Below are 12,133 nucleotides of genomic sequence, written 5' to 3'. Positions count from 1 at the left end.
TTGAATCAAATATTTCAAATAATTCAATATAGCCCTAGCAAAGCTGAGGTTTGGATTCAATGAGATCTGGGATAAAAATGGATATTTACCATTATAGTTACTTCTAATCAACTTCCAAAAGCTAAAGCAAGTCTCCTTAATTCTGGGAAAGAATGTGTCTTTAAATAAACATGATGCTTTTCTCAATAGTCCTACATCCTATGAAAATCTGGTAGAGTATGATGGGTCAGGAAAGCATCAGTCTGTGCAATTCATTGTCCTTTCTTGTACTGTTTTCAAGCTTTAAAAAAAAATACACACACACACACAAAAAAAAAAAAAAACACCTCCAGCTTCAATTTAACAGATACAACTCCATCATTAGAGATGCTAGTCAACACTTCCTGCCTCTTCTTGCTGATGTCCCTCCTGATCTTAAGCAGGGAATGACAGTGTGGTAGGCATTCCTTTCAGGAATAAACAGTTCAAACAAGGAATAGAGTTGGTAGCTAGAGACTATTGGAAAATGACAACTGCCAAGGTTTGCAAATGAGTGAATGAAAACATAATCATTGTTGGGGGAAGAAGACAAAAAAAATCATAAAATAAATCCAGCATTAAACCAATTCATAAACTAAATCCAACACTAAAACAATGTTTTCTGAACATGTGTTCTTGTGTGGGTTGAACAGCGGTTTCTAAGCTCGAAGTAGTTACATGCAGCCTATAGATGGCATTGGGCAGGACTCCCGAGGTCAGGACTACATTGAAGAGAGTGGACTTCATCATATCAGGCAGCTCAGTATCTGTTTTGAATCTTTTCAACCCATCTTGCTTGAGGTATATAGAAACATCAATGGAAAAGTGCAGGGGTGCCATACCAACCAGGTGGATGTTGTTACAGTAAGTGACAATTCAGGATTTCCCACACCATCCTCTTCCTAAAGATGGGCATGTGTTGCTGAGAAAAAGGTAAGTGGTTGGTCTCTAGAAATGTAATCTGCATATTTACAAGTGAAAATTCCACAGTCACTCCCATTGAGTTGTTGAGGAATCTCCTTTGATGTCATACTTTATCTTTTCCACTCCAAAGGGTCCAGCTCAATGTTCCTTCGAGTTTTGTTCTCATTTTGTAAATATTCAAAGATGGTCTCACAAATACTCTGCCCTGTCTGTCCCATTGAATCGAGGTATATGATACTCTGTTTTCTTAGGTCGATTACTATCAGGCTCCAGTGTAACTTCTGGTGAATAGGCACAAAAATAATTTCTATTTCAAACAGTTTTATTCCTCAAGTCCATCGTTTAACAGAACAGTAGCCACCATGCTTTAGTTTATGGTAAAAGAAAGTGTTTAACACATGAAGAGCTGGGTACCCTTTTTTGTTATTTCTCTCAACCAGAAGATTCATGTAAAAATTGATGACCTCATCATTGAGCCACTCACCATTCTCTAGTGTGTGAATATCTCCTCCAGTAATATGCAATTTGAATGCACTAGTTAAGATTTCCTCCTGGGGTCCTGGACCTAGAGCATTTTTTATTTCCTTTTCCATGTCCTCTGTAACATCAAGGATTTCATCCGTTCTTCTGACCTTTTCTTGGTCTACAGCAGGCTTTTTCTCTGCCATAACTACTGGCTTCTTGTTGGGGAGTGACCTACTGCTGCCACTATGCAGGAAGACTTGAGCCTCTGCTCTTAGAAAGTCAGACTCCAAGTGGTGTCCCCTTCTTCCTTCAAGGTTTACTGCATCATTCTTCCGTGTATCAGAAGAGTTCTCTGTACATGTCTTCACTTTTTTTGTCTGGTGAGACACAGTTCTTTGTGGCAACAACAACAGATCGTTTAGGATCACATTGAGTTGTACTGAATCCATGACTGTGCCTTTCCACACAACCTTTGATCTTCAAGGTGTCCACCAGGGTTGTGAGAGCTCTCTGTGGGTCGGATTTCATATGATTCACTGGGTGGAAGGTGCTGCAGTAACCTTTGGCACTTTTGCCTTTGGTGGTTTTCGGCATATTCCTCCATGAGGCAAGAGGGCCTCTCGCGACCCTTGCCGCCATCCCCAGACTTTCTCACAGTTACAGCCTGCATCTGTGGACCCTTGGCCCACTCTGGGGACTTTAGTTGTCTTAGACTTTCTTGATGGGGTTCTCGTACCTCATCCTTGCATGGGTGTTGACTTTGAAGCTCTAGGTCTTGCTGTTCCTGAGGTATCCTCTTCCGAGTTTTGCTGGGCTCTTCAAACTCCAAATCCATTCCACCCTCATCCTGGCATTTCGGTTTTTTACCTTGTCCCAAAGCTTCAGACTCTGTCCTGGTATTTTCATTTTTGACCTTGCCCAGAAGCTTCAGATTTCATCTCCATTCCACACTGTTTAGGTTGCCACATGGACTCACTTCTGGATTTGCCTTTGCTGGGAGCTGGCTCCCCGGTATGGTATACCCTTCCTATTTCTAAATGAATGCAACCATCTGCTTGACTCTGGCTGGGTTTTCCTGGGCTATTGTCACCCTGAGATCTGAAGAATTACTTATTCCAGTAACGGTATAATCCACAAGTTGGTTCAACGTCAGAAACCTATCGGTCCACAGGATGAAGAGCTCAGAATAGCTTTTCTTTATAAACAAGAGTTGACTTTGGACGTCAGGGTAAGACAGAGCAAGAAGCCAATTGAGCTGGCAACGGAAACCAGTTGGTGAATAATCGAATGTTGGCAGTTTACCGGGGTCCACTGTAGGAAACTCCGTGGAGTTCTAGGATTACTTCCTCAAAAGGGTCCTACAAGGGCTCAGTAACCGGCTACAGACCCAGCACTTCAAAATCGGACAGATTGTCCTAGCCACCATAAGACACCAGGCTTTAACCATGCAGCTAACACATCGGAGGCAAGCCTCACAAGTGATGCCTGACTCAGAGTTTGCCCTACCCACAGCCTTCAAGGTTCCATAGCTGATTGTGATGTGACCTGAAAAAATGTAAATCAACATTCTTTGGAGGGTGGTGGCCTTGCTCACCCCCAAGTGGATCCAGAAGTTGGAAAAAAGGGCTAGAGTATTGCAAGCTAAGCATACACATCAGTTTCCTTCTGTAGAGCACAGGGTTACCTAGATCGACTCAGTATAATCTAATTTGTCCTAATTAGTACATTTGTCTTTTAGGAAATTGTCCACCATGGTCAATAATAGAAAACAAAATATAATTGCCCTTCAAAGTGGCTCCTCACAATGTGCTTACTAATTACAAAGAAAAAATAGAATTTTACAGTTATAAAACCCAGTAGGTACTGTTGTGTGACAAAACTTTTCATGGGGAAATGAAACACACACATCTTCTCTCCCTAGATAGAGAACCCTGGACAGATCAAAGTACAGATACCACCAAAGTCCAACTTGGTGAACTAATAAGTTTTATTGGGGTTACTTACAGTAATATGAGTAAGAGGTTATTTACATGAGCAGAAATGACTCAAAGACAGGTGCATCATCATAGCATTAGTGACAGCTCACAAAAGCTGGGAACCTGAAAACATTGCACACCCTGCAGGCAACTCAACAGGCTGGAGAGTGTCCTTTCCCAAGTGACTCAGTTGATTTAAACCTCTTTCAAGCTAGCTGGTTACTGCTTCTTCCAGGTAGCTGGTCTGTGGTCAGCTCTTCTAAGAGTCTTCCTTGATGCTCAGCTTCCTTCAATCTGAGAGAGACTCTCAGCTTTTTTTTGCTTATTCTGGCAAGGAGGGGTCTAGTGAATCTTGTCAGTTTCAGGGACTTTCTAGGCTCTTTTGAGTTGTTTGACTTCCTACTTAAGGAGCTTCCCATGAGAGTGGAATGATTCAATTTTGGAAGAAACTGTTACACAACAGGTATCAACACACCAAGGATAAGTACATTGTCATAAGAGAGTAAATAAAATCTCAGCATTGTCAGTAGGATTCATTGAGAAAAAGACACATCACTACCTTGGTGACAGTCCTGCCAATAACACAAGCCTTGAACTCATCCCTAGAGAGCAGTAGGGAGAATTAAATTGGAGCTGGAGTTACAGATGTGTGGTTTTTCAGGGAGTGCAGGGATCTGAATGCAGTCACCATCATTATACAACAAACACTTTAACTACTGATTATCTCTGGCCCCTGGAGCAGCTCTTTCATCTACTTTCAAAAGTATAGAAATTTTTTTACAAAAGTGTGAGCAAAGAAGTAGAGACACATACTGTTTATTGTTTACCATTGAAATGTAACCACTTAACAGACCGTGTAAGTATATTTATACCAGAGTTTTACTGTAAGGAAAAATGTACTTGTTTTCTGTAAAAGGTTTGATTTTCTTATGATTGTTATTTCCCCAGGTGTCATTTTATTCTTATCAGGCTTCTTTCTGTCCTTTCTAATTACACCGTGGAGATATTTGTTCACAAATAGAAAAAGAGTTCAAATTCCCACACTGATCTTTACATCACTGAATAACCTAATGACTGGGCTCCCTTTGTAATGGTGAACATTATGTTTAGAGGATAAATTTACTCTACTAGGCTTGTAAAAACCGGTGTTTTTAGGTTGTGTGAGCGATGAGGAAGTTGCTCCTACCTTGAATATCCCCTGTCAACTGACCCAAGATGATCTACTTCCTGGTGCAATTGGGTGTAGTAAGCTTTTCTATTAAAGCCACCAGTCTTCAAATAACAATACGAGACTATTATTAATTATGAAAGCTTGGCCTTAGCTTAGGCTTTTTTCTAACTAGCTCTTATAACTTGATTAACCTGTTTCTTTTAATCTATGTTCCATCATGTGGCTTGATTACCTTTCCTCTGTCCCATATGTTCAACTTGTTCTGCCTCCCGTTGGCATTTCCCGAGCACCCAGATTGATCCCTTTTACCTCTCTCTCTCTCTCTCTATTAGCCATTTAGATCTTTATTACACCAATCACAACAATACATCTTCACACAGTGTACAAATATCCCACAACATTTCCCCCTTTTATTTAAATAAAAAGGAAAAATTTTAAGTCTAACATAGTAAAATTATATACAATAAGAACAATTATCAGATAAGAATTACATTCACCATGTTCAGTCTATTTGGATTTGGCAAATTTGGAGAAAGTACTGTAATATCTATCATTGTGAGTCCAAAGTTTTATACCTAAACCATTTTTCTATTATAACTTGCATTACCATCCTAAAAAATATCTTTTTACACCTTAAGACAATTTTTAGATAAACAACTTAAGCTTTTATATTTCTCAACCTTATAAACTTTACATTTCGTATGTAAATTTCTTTTCTGAATTTGGTAACAAGGAAAACTATAACTATAACCACCTAGTCTTCAACCCCATCAAAGATTAGAGAAGGATATAATATTACCTGAGTAAACATGAAGTGCAGAGCAAACAGCTTCCAAAACAATAGAAATGACAAAGACAACTGGCTATCTGGACAGTCACTCGAGGTTCCTCTACAATGTTGGGGCATCCATCTTCAGCCTACGGGCCTAGAATATCTGACTGAGTTTTCTGTGAAACAGGAATTTTGAAGGACTATCCTACCTTTTCTTAGCAAAGTTCAGCTGTTTTTTTTTTTTTTTTTTTTTTTTACATCCTTCTCATCCAATTTGGACAGCATACTGTCAGCAGTCAAGGCAAAGGCAGTTTCTTGCCTATGGCTAGTGCCACATTGAAAGCAAACTCTGTATGAAGGTTCTTCAATACCCATGATCCTCTTTTGAAGTTAATTGGTGCTGCCAGGAGCAGACGTGTCTCACTGTCATGAAAAGCCTTATGTTATTAAAACATCTTAAAGGCCATATTCTGTAGATCTCTGAAGTGTTTAAAGACCACTTATCTATCTAAAATATATCTCTGTTTGACCTTGAAAACATACCTAACATGACTACATGTCTGATTGTTATAGAATACTACTAACCTGCATTTCTTAATTATCTTAAATAGTTTATAATAGTTTTCAAGGACTAGAAATTTACATTCTATTGTTAAATGAACTGCATAGGTGCAATACCTTAAACAAGAGTAGAAGTATATACACAAAACATAACAAAAACGTTGTTATACAAAGTGTAGCAAAAATAACCTTAAATTTGTATCAATATACAAAAACCCATACCAATGTAAAACATTTAAGACTAGTAGTTGCTTTCATAGTTTAAAAGTAGATTCAATAATCTACCCTTTTATCCTGTCATTTCTATATCCCCCCCTTTCTCTTTCCAGAATGAGATCCTTGTATCTGATCTCCTTTGCTCAGCTTCCTCTTTGACCATGACCAACAACTTGCAACCAACCCCCCACCCGCCAAATGGTGATAAACATCCATAATCCATGAACCACTCACCCTACCTCTTGGGAATGTGGGTGTCAGGTATTCTAGACTGTTTCCTGTTGTCTGGGGCAATGGCATCTTTAGGGGACCCTGAGATACTTGGGACAATGGTCAAGTTGTGGGATAGCCAGCCAGCTCCCAGATAACAGCATGGAGACTTATTAATTATGAAAGCTCTGCCTTAGCTTAGACTTGTCCCGCTAGATCTTATAACTTAAATTAACCTGATTCTATTAATCTACATTTTACCATGTGGCTTTTTATTTTTTTAATTCTGTATGTTCAACTTCCTCTGTATCCCATTGGCATCTCTCTGACATAATTCAAGTGCCTAGATTCCTTTCCTCTCTCTCCCCAGAAATCCTGCCTATCTCTCCTGAGTAGCTATTGGGCATTAAGCTCTTCATTAAATCAATCACAATGACACATCTTCACACAGTGTAAGCAAAAATTTTGCAATAGTTGGCCTAGCCTTAAAAAAAATTACTGATTGTTGCAAAATATTTCAGTGCCTCAGCTATTCCTACAAGGGAATGGGTCACAAAATTAAAAAGACTGACTGCTAAATTCTTCTTTTGTGTGAAATGCCTGCTTGTTTGGATGGGTGAGGTACCTGCTGGATATCTGTTACAAAATTAAGCCTTGCCTTAACCCAAAGGGAATATGAGGTAATTTGGCTCCCCAGAATTATAACTTTTTGGTTTTGTCTATATGGTCCTTTGGCTAACAATAGCTGAGGCCTTCCTTACCTAGGGAACTCTCTCTGGTTTTGTTCTGACCAGTCTCTTTTTAATAGAAAACCTCTAATTTACTAAAACCAAAACTTGAGTCAGACTGATGGATCTCTGGATGACCCTAGACCCACAAAAACCTTTTCTGTAATTCTTCTTGCATCTTCATGGTTCAAGCCCTGCTGAATAGTCTTTCTCTATTTCTAGTTCCTAGACTTATGTTTCCTTGGCCGGCTGTGCTGCTTGCAACTCTAGAAGGGAGTTCAACTTCATGGAAAGCACATCCCTCATATTTTATTCCTGATTTTTAAATGGATATTTCTCTACCCATTGTAGGTTTTACTGGGTCAACAAATTTCCCTTGTAATCCTACTTAGAGAGGCCTTTGTTTTTGTGGGTTTTTTTAACATTTTAATTTTTATTAATAAGAAATTTTTTTTATTCATTTTACATACCAACCACACCTCCCTCCTCCCACCCCCCAGCCTTCCCCCCCAAAACCATCCCCCATTCCCACCTCCTCCAAGGCAAGGTCACCATGGGGAGTCAGCAAATCCTGGTACATTCAGTTGAGGCAGGTCCAAGCCCCTCCCCCCTGCACCAAGGCTGTGTAAAGTGTCCCACCATAGGTACTGGGCTCCAAAAAGCCAGCTCATGCACCAGGGACAGATCCCAATCCCAATGCCTGGGGGCTCCCTAAACAGTTCAAGCTAAACAACTGTCTTGCCTATCCAGAGAGCCTAGTCCAGGCCCATGGGGGCTCCACAACTGTTGGTTGACAGTTCATGCACTTCCACCAGTTTGGCTGGCCATCTCTGTAAGTTTTCCCATCATGATCTCAATATCCCTTGCTCATAGAATCCCTCCTGTCTCTCATCAATTGGACTCCTGGAGCTCAGCCTGGCACCTAGCCTTGGATCTCTGCATCTGCTTCCATCAGTTACTGGATGAAGGCTCTATGATTACAGCTAGCAAATTCACTAATCTGATTATCCAAGGAGGCCATTTCAGGCACCCTCTCAACTATTGCTAGTACTCTAAGGAGGAGTCATCCTTGTGGATTCCTGGAACTTCCCTAGCACCCTATTTCTCTCTATTCCCAGGATGTCTTTATTTATCATGGTATTCTTTCCTTGCTCTCCCACTCTGTCCCTTGTGGGGCATTTACCCACCAACCCCACAGCTCCCCAGAGTTTTCTTGAGTGCAAGCAGCAGGAAACATTAGATAGAAGGATGTATTGCGGAAAATATCACAGATAAACAGATAGAAAATAAAGGATAGCCTCGAGAGGGCCTGGAATCTTTTCCAACGGGTCCCAACTGTCTCTGCCCCAGGGTTTTTATAGAGACGCCAAGAGGTGGAGCAATAGACCTCCTCCCCCAGCACAGCCAAGTGCAGACCATCTCAGATACCTGCACTCAGGCCCATGGTCCTGATCATCCTCTATTCAGAACTGCTGGGTAAAGCCACAAGGAACCCGAGAACGGGCTCCCACAGTCCCTCTTCCAGCTCAAACCTCCCATTCCCCTATGTTCTCATCCCCCATCCCTTGCCCTCCATTACCCTACCTCACCCCCAGTTTGCTCATGTAGCTCTCAGCAATTTCTCCTTCACTGGGGGAATCTATGCATCCCTCTTGGAGTCCTCCTTGTTAGCTAGCTGTAGCTAGAGTTTTCCTGCCTGGCCCACAGTCAGGACAAATCTCTGTCACCTGCCAGTCCCACAGCCACTCAGACCCAACCAAGTAAACACAGAAACTTGTATTGCTTACAAATTGTATGGCCATGGCAGGCTTCTTGCTAACTGTTCTTATAGCTTAAATTAATCCATTTCCATAAATCTATACCTTGCCACATGGCTCATGGCTTACCAGCATCTTCACATGCTGTTTGTCATGGCGGCGGCTGGCAGTGACTCCTCCCACCTTCCTGTTCTCTCAATTCTCCTCTCTGTTAGTAACGTCTATACTTCCTTCCAGGCCATTGGCCAATCAGTGTTTTATTTATTGACCAATCAGAATGTTTGACATACAGACCATCCCACAGCAGCTAGCTTCTCTGGAGTTGTGGGTTATATTCTGGTTATCCTTTGCTTTACATCTAGTATCCACTTATGAGTGAGTACATACCATGTTTGTCCTTCTAAGTCTGGGTTACCTTACTCAGGTAAGGTAGTTCTAGTTCTAGTTCTAGCCATTTGCCTGCAAATTTCATAATATCATTGTTTTTTACTGCTGAGTAGTACTCCATTGTGTATATGTGCCACATTTTCTTTATCCATTCTTTGGTTGAGGGTCATCTAGGTTGTTTCCACATTCTGGCTATTGTGAATAATGCTGCTATGAACATAGCTGAGCATGTGTTCTTGTGGTATGATTGAGCATTCCTTGGGTATATGCCCAAGAATGGTATAGCTGGGTCTTGAGGGAATTGATTCCCAATTTTCTGAGAAACTACCATAATGATTTCCAAAGTGGCTGTACAAGTTTGTATTCCCACCAACAGTGTAGGAGTGTTCCCCTTGCTCCACATTCACTCCAACATAAGCTGTCTTCAGTGTTTTTGATCGTAGCCATTCTGACAGGTGTGAGATGGTATCTCAGAGTCCTTTTGATTTGCATTTCCCTGATGACTAAGGATATTGAGTAATTCCTTAAATGTCTTTCAGCCATTTGAGATTCTTCTGTTGAGAATTCTCTATTTAGCTCTATAGCCCATTTTTTAATTGGATTGTTCGCTATTTTAATGTTTAGTTTCTTGAATTCTTTATATATTTTGAAGATCAGCCCTCTGTCAGATGTGGGATTGGTGAAGATCTTTTCTCATTTGTAGGCTGTCATTTTGTCTTATTGACTGTGTCATTTGTCCAACAAAAGCTTCTCAGTTTCAAGAGGTCCATTTATTAATTGTTGCTCTCAGTGTCTGTGCTACTGGTGTTATATTTAGGAAGTGGTCCCCTGTGCCGATACATTCAAGACTACTTCCTACTTTCTCTTCTATCAAGTTCAGTGTAACTGGATTTACGTTGAGGTCTTTGATCCACTTGGACTTGAGTTTTGTGCATGGCAATAGATATGGATCTATTCTCAATCTTATACATGTTGATATCCAGTTATGCTAGCACCATTTGTTGAAGATGCCTTCTTTTTCCATTGTACAATTTTGGCTTCTTTGTCAAAAATCAGGTGTTCATAAGTGTGCAAATTGATGTCAGGGTCTTCAATTCGATTGCATTGGCCTCCGTGTCAGTTTTTATGCCAGTATCAAGCTGTTTTTATTACTATAGCTCTATAGTAGAGCTTGAGGTCAAGGATCATGATGCTTCCAGAGGATGCTTTATTGTACAGAATTCATCTAACTATCCTGAGTTTTTTGTTTTTCCATATGAAGTTGAGTATTATTCTTTTCAAGTGTGTGAAGAATTGGGATTTTGATGGGGATTGCATTGAATCTGTAGATTGCTTTTGGTAAGAGTTTCATTTTTACTATGTTAATCCTACCTATCCATGAGCATGGCAGTTCTTTCCATTTTCTAATATCTTCTTCAATTTCTTTCTTCAGAGACATCAAGTTTGTATCATACAGGTCTTTCACTTGCTTAGTTAGAGTTATCTCAAGGTATTTTATGTTATTTGTGGCTATTGTAAAGGATGATGTGTAGATGTAACCAACCGTCTTATTAAATAAGAAACACAGAAACAATGTAAAAGAGAAAGCCGAGAAGTCAGAGCTCAGAGCTAAAATCTCACCCTTCCTCCTGCTGTCCCAGCTTCGCGAAAAGAGACCTACTTCCTGTCGGTTCGTATTTTTAAAGTATGTTGTTCTGCCTTCTCATTGGTTGTAAACCCAAACACATGACTGCCTCGTCACTGTCTGAATGTACAGCCCCCTAGGTCTTAAAGGCATATGTCTCCAATGCTGGCTGTATCCCTGAACACACAGAGATCTTATGGGATTAAAGGCGTGTGCCGCCACCGCCACACTCTTGCTATGGCTCTAATAGCTCTGACCCTGAACACACAGATATCTATGGGATTAAAGGCGTGTGCCACCACCGCCACACTCTTGCTATGGCTCTAATAGCTCTGACTCCCAGACAACTTTATTTATTAACATACAATCAAAATAATAATTCAGTACAATTAGATTATCACCACATTTCCCCTTTTCTATTTTAATAAAAAGAAAAAGAAAGCAAAAGGTTATAACTAACAAAAGAAAAACTATATACAAAAGTACAATAACTATATACAATATATACAAGTAATAAATACCTAAACAGGTGGGACGGTCTGTATGTCAAATTGCTCTGATTGGTCAATAAATAAAACACTGATTGGCCAGTGGCTAGGCAGGAAGTAGATGGGACAAGGAGAGAGGAGAATTCTGGGAAGCAGAAGGCTGAGGCGGAGAGACACTGCAGCCGCCGCCATGACCAGCAGCATGTGAAGACGCTGGTAAGCCACCAGCCACATGGTAAGGTATAGATTTATGGAAATGGATTAATTTAAGCTATAAACACAGTTAGCAAGAAGCCTGCCACGGCCATACAGTTTATAAGCAATATAAGTCTCTGTGTTTACTTGGTTGGGTCTGAGCGGCTGTGGGACTGGCGGGTGACAAAGATTTGTCCTGACTGTGGGCAAGGCGGAAAACTCTAGCTACAATGATGTTTCTCTTATTTCTTTCTCAGGCCATTTATCATTTGTATATAGGTGGGCTACTGATTTTTTTTTTAGTTAATCTTGTGTCCTGCCACATTACTGAAGGTGTTTATCAGCTGTAGGGGTTTCCTGGTAGAATTTTTGGGGTCACTTACATATACTATCATATTGTTGGCAAATAGGGAAAGTTTGACTTCCTCCTTTCCAATTCCCCTTGATCTCCTTTTGTTGTCTTATTGCTCTAGTTAGAACTTCAAGTACTATATTGGATAGATATAGGGAGAGTGGACAGCCTTGTCTTGTTCCTAATTTTAGTGGAATCACTTTGAGTTTCTCTCCATTTAATTTGATGTTAGCTGTTGACTTGCTGTAGATTGCATTTATTATGTTTAGATATGTTCCTTGTATTCCTT

At 40.4% G+C, this 12,133-nt stretch overlaps 1 pseudogene; it reads right to left on the bottom strand.

The window, feature by feature from the left end:
* Nucleotides 1-533: 533 nt before the first annotated feature.
* Nucleotides 534-2,897, bottom strand: LOC102905714 (sentrin-specific protease 2 pseudogene; annotated as a pseudogene).
* Between the last annotated feature and the right edge of the window lie 9,236 nt (nt 2,898-12,133).

This window comes from Peromyscus maniculatus, chromosome 15, assembly GCF_049852395.1.
Source record: "Peromyscus maniculatus bairdii isolate BWxNUB_F1_BW_parent chromosome 15, HU_Pman_BW_mat_3.1, whole genome shotgun sequence".
NCBI lineage: Eukaryota > Metazoa > Chordata > Mammalia > Rodentia > Cricetidae > Peromyscus > Peromyscus maniculatus.
Note: the sequence above shows the minus strand (reverse complement) of the source record. Positions and strands in the feature narration are given on the sequence as shown.